This window comes from Geospiza fortis, unplaced genomic scaffold (genome assembly GCF_000277835.1).
Source record: "Geospiza fortis unplaced genomic scaffold, GeoFor_1.0 scaffold413, whole genome shotgun sequence".
In the NCBI taxonomy this organism is placed as follows: Eukaryota; Metazoa; Chordata; class Aves; order Passeriformes; family Thraupidae; genus Geospiza; species Geospiza fortis.
The window spans coordinates 3,664-8,791 of NW_005054386.1; the positions used below are offsets into that span (position 1 = coordinate 3,664).

A 5,128-nucleotide genomic window follows, 5' to 3' on the forward strand; every position below is an offset into this window, starting at 1 on the left:
GTGACCAGCAGGACCAGGCCAGTGAATTCCTCTCCGTCCTGGGTGAGTCCACACCGGGAGTGCTGCATCCAGTTCTGAGCCTGTCACAGCAAGAAAGACTTTGAGGGGCTGGTGCATGTCCAGAGAAAGGAATGGAGGTGGGGAAGGATCTGCTGTGTCCTGTTGACGGTTGTCACAAGGGTTTTGGGGTGAAGGAAGAGATGAGATGGGCTCCATGATCAGAAGGCTTGATTTATTAAGTTATGATATATACATATACTATAGTATACTAAAAAGAAAAAGAAAAGAGAGTTTTCAGAAGCTGCTAGCTACCTAAGAAAAGTAAAGAATGATAACAAACCAGCTCTCTCGGACTGTGTCCAAGAGATCTCAGTTCTGGATTGGTCACCAACTCCAAACATCCAAACTGGGCCAATCCAGGCAGACCTGTTACATTCCACAGCAGAAGATAACCTATTGTTTATGTCTGGTTGCTGAACTTCTCAGCTCCAGCAGGAAAATCCTAAGAGAGGATTTTTCATAAAAGAAATGTCTGTGACAGTGTCCATCCTCTGAGGGAGCTGGGGGGGCTCAGATTGGAGAAAAGGAGACTCGGGGACCTTCTTGCTGTCTTCAACTCCCTGTGAGTGGAGATCAGACTCTTCTCCCAGGGAACAAGGCACAGGATAAGAGGAAATGGCCTCAAGCTGCACCAGGGGAGGTTCAGGTTGGACATCAGGAGGAATTTTTTCATGGAAAAGATGGATAAACACTGGAACAGGCTGTCCAGGGCAGGGGTGAAATCACCATCTCTGGAATTGCGCACAAAACAACTGCACCCAGCACTCAGTGCTCCACTCTGGTTGGTCACAGGTTGCACTCAATGATTTTTGGAGGTACTTTTCAACCTTAATGCCAGATAAAAATGGCAAAGAAGAGCATTGAAAACCACATTTGCTGATCTTTTTCATTTAGAATGTTTAATTACATTTTTAGACATTCATTTCACTTTGCAGTTACACTTTTCTAAAGGTTGTGCATGTCAGCATTGGGCTGTTGAAATAGAAGCTTCCAGCAGGGTTAAAACTGGGAGCACAGATAGTAAATATGAATTGAACCTTTTTAGTAAAAGAAGCATCTACTTTCATCATTAAAATGAAAAGAAACTCAGATTTTTTGTTGTTTGATGGCTCTGGTAGTAACCAAAGAAAAAAGAATAAACCTAGTGCAATACAAAATATGAAACTTCAGTGATTTCAGACATTGCCTCAGTGGGCTGGTTAACTGTTCAAATGCTTAAACATGCAGAAATGTAGGTGATAATCTGTGTTTTACCTTTACAATAAGGGCAGTGGAGCTTCCTCTTCATAAACTGCTGAATAGAAATATATTGCATAGTCTTCAGCTTAGAAAATTAAAATTAAATAGTGCTCTTATTAAAATGCTAAGTAATAACACCAGGCACTATTTTTTATCTAGTTTAAATGAAGACAAAAGATGTTTCTGAAGTGGAAGTTTGATGCTGATGCAACATTTCCCCCCATATATTTATACCACTTAAGGTTTATATGTTTCCTTGTGATGCTTTTTAGCATGTACCTCAAGTCTTTTCTCATCATGACTATTAGGTGCTGGAACTAATTAATAAGAGAGCAGTACTGCTGCAATGGAGGTCATTTAGATTTTAGTTTAAAGCAGTCAAAATATGCTTAGAATCTCTTGATATAATGTCACATCTCTAGAAGGAATCCTGTGAGTTAGCAAAGGAAAGCAGCCAATGGGCACTGCTGAGCCAGTGGTTAAAGAGCTGCAGAGCTCTGACTCTGATTTCTGCACTAACCTAAAGCTGTTTGGGGCCTGAGGTGCTGCTCTGGGAAGCATCAGAACTGTCTCCAAGAAATTAGATGAGGCCAAGAGCAGCATTTGCTTCACTAACACTCAACATTTTAGCTGCTGATTTTAAGTTCCTTTGAGAAGTACTGGTTCCTCACATGAATTGTTTGTGTTCCAGAGTGTGTGTGCTTCAAACTGGCAGGAATGGATTTCCTCATCCTCAGTCCCTACCCCCAGGCTTCCTGAGATGGATTAGGAGTGGGTGACAGCAAAATTTAAATGTGTTATCTGAGTGTGTGTGAAGCAGCTTGAGAAATCGAGACTATGGATACTTCTGCACCCTGTATCATAAGAGAGGTGTGAAATGATCATTAACAGCATTTCTTTAAAAAACTTAGAGAAGAGGCAGTGCTCCAGAGAGCTCTGTGGGCTATAGGATGGAACTGCATGTACCAATTAAATCCACAGTGCCAATAGCTCACAGCAGCTCTGCAAATCAGGGCTGTTTACCGGAACCAGGCAGTAAAACAGAAAAGAAAAAAAAATAAGGCTTACTGGAATTACAGTTTCAAATGTGATACCCTGGGATTTTTTTTTCTTGGTTCCATAGATTTAGGGGGTTGATTTGGACCAGTCTTAGTTCATCTTGTGGCCTCTTCCTTTTGTCTCTGCTTGACTTGCACAACTGAGATGGAAATCAGTGATGGTGGAAGCACAGAAACAGCTTAAACTGTGGTTTTTTCTGCCAGGTGGGGTGTTGGGACAGGGATATTTGGTAACTACAGATAACTGAATCTGGGCTGCATAACATGATCTTGGCTTTCCAATAGCTGGGAGGAAGGTAGAGGAAAAGTAGAATTGTTACCTAATATTTCACTTGATTTCTTTATGAAGGGTTTTCATAACCTGAAAATTATTGATCTGATTCATGACCTGAAAATTATTTCTGATTACATCAGAAACCTCCTTCTCCAGAGTGAATGAAGACACGCACCAGAAAAATTACCTGATGGCAAGTGGATATTTTCTTTGAGGGGGATTCTCTCTTTTGTCCCAGGAACTGTGCAGAGAGAAAGCTTGTATGATTATGCTCTGGAAATATGGCACATAAAAAAGATCTGATTTGGAGTCAAGTTATCTATTTTGTTTTCTTAGGTAAAACTGAGCTGGACCTGCTGAGATCTGGATCTGATTGCAGCTGTGGAGTGTTTTCATGTAATGAGCCTCTTTAGGAGACTTTTGATCTGCAGCTGACAGATCTGAGAACCCAGACTGCTCCAAGGAAGCATGTGAGTGGTTTTTATCTTTTTGAGGGAAGTGTCAGAGGCACTGAGAGATCCCCCTTATATTGTGAAGAGATCTAGGTGGTGTTTGTACTAGGAAGATCAAATTCAATCTTTATAGAGAGAAATCTTATTCCCCTTCTCCAGGATTTCATCATGCAGGCCAGAACAGTTTTGGGTTCTAACCCAGCACCAAAAATGACACTTGCAACTGTACTTCTACTTCAGGCACAAACCAAACCAAACCAAACCCAGATCTCTCACTCTTCAGGGCCAACACCAGAAAATGATGAGTTGTACAATTACAAGATGTCTCACACCTTTCCCTGAAAAATATAATGGGTATAGGCTTTCCTTATCCTTATCCTTACACTTTCCTTATCCTTTTGCTCTTGTGAACCACCAGAATGTTCCCCACACTCACACAGACAGCTCTGAACAGGGAGAACCAGTGCACAGAAGAAAGATGATTTAATGAGGGTCTAGGACAGCCTGCGGTGCTGGAACATGCTGCTGAGGCTGGCAAGTATAGCTACCACTGCCCACACATCACCAGAACATTTCCTCTCTTTTCTTTCTGCCTTCCTATGCTTCTCCTCTCCTGGTCCCTCCCTTTCCCTCTCCAATGAAACATCCCATCTGCCATTTCATACAATCCATGGGTTCTGCTCTGCACCATCCCCAAATTCTCCTCCCTTGCTCTAAGTCTGATACCAACAGGGCCATCATCACCCTTAAGCTTCATGACATTGCCAGGAGAGAGTTGTCTTCACCTTGGTGGGCTTGGATGAGTCAGAGGAGGAGTGGGACAGTTTGTGTTGGGGTTGTTGTCTCCTGTCTGATGAGCTGGGTGTGGTTTTTGAAAGTGAAATGTGTGTTGAGATAAGGACAAGGAGAGATGTGCAGCAGAGGATACCAGAGCACTACGAACACCATAATAAACTTGGTCCTGGTAGGGAACTGGAAAAGGTGGAAGTCTGGGGAAAGCAGAAGTCAAGGTGGGACCTGTGACCCCTCAGACACATCTGAACACAGGGAGCCACGAGCCTCCCCTGCCCTGCTGTGTGGGCTGGGTTGGGTTAGGCAAATAATGTCCCAAGGACACAGGGCTTGAATGGAGTGTTAGAAATCTGACTTGCTCTGGACAGATGCAGAAGAAAAAGCCTGTATCCAGAAAAAATAACAGCTGCCAAGAGGAGACAAATTATTGTGGACAACTGAAAAACTGGATTATGGAGCTGGTGCTGTTCTCAGGCCAGGTGAGCAAGGTTAAAATGCATAAAGGAGAGGAGAGTGTCTCACAAAATCAGGGGCATGTTACCCATGGAATGCATGAATGAGACCAAGCAAAAAAAGAGAGGGACCAAGCATGGAAAATTCATTCTGCACGTCCAAAAACTGCTCTGAAGAAGAAAAGGTGGAGAGGCCATGAAGGACTGTCTGGAGTAGCCACCTACAGCAACCTATCTTGGAATATTTTATCAGGCACCTGTAGCTTGGAAGGACTTTTTCCTGAGCAGTACTCAAGGAGCTCCATGGGGAATTCAGGTGTACAACAAATGTCTCCAGAATTTCTGTTCCTGTGTGCTGATCATTAGCCAAGGTAGAATGGAAAGAAGTCTCAAACTGGAGATGCAAAGCCCTTGGCCCCTGGTGAGAAGGGGAAGGTAACCAGCACGGACATTTGGGTGCCTTCAGCACTGGCTGATGGAGGCTGGACACAGACCTGGGCATGAATGGAGAATGAACATGGGATAGGCGTGGGTGGAGAGGAATGATGGTGATCTGTGGCGACAGGGAAGGGAATGGAGGAACCCTAAGAGCGAGTGGAGGGAAAGGGAACGAACCTGAGAGCATAAGGGGCTGACCTGGCTCTGCTGTCTATCGCACTCTGAAACCTCTCCAGCCCCAAAAGCCCCTTCCCTCCTGATGATCCCACCTTCTCCCCCGAGACAGACACACCCCAAGGGCCCCGGGCATCCCCGCCCTTCCCCAGCTCCGTCCGGGCGGTCCCCCGCGCCCCCCCGGCTCTC

At 44.4% G+C, this 5,128-nt stretch overlaps 1 protein-coding gene across 1 annotated transcript in view; it reads left to right on the plus strand.

Moving 5' to 3' along the window:
• Positions 1-5,128, plus strand: part of APBB3 (amyloid beta precursor protein binding family B member 3) — an 11,176-nt gene that overhangs the window by 1,953 nt on the left and 4,095 nt on the right. The gene's annotated exons all lie outside the window — the stretch shown is intronic.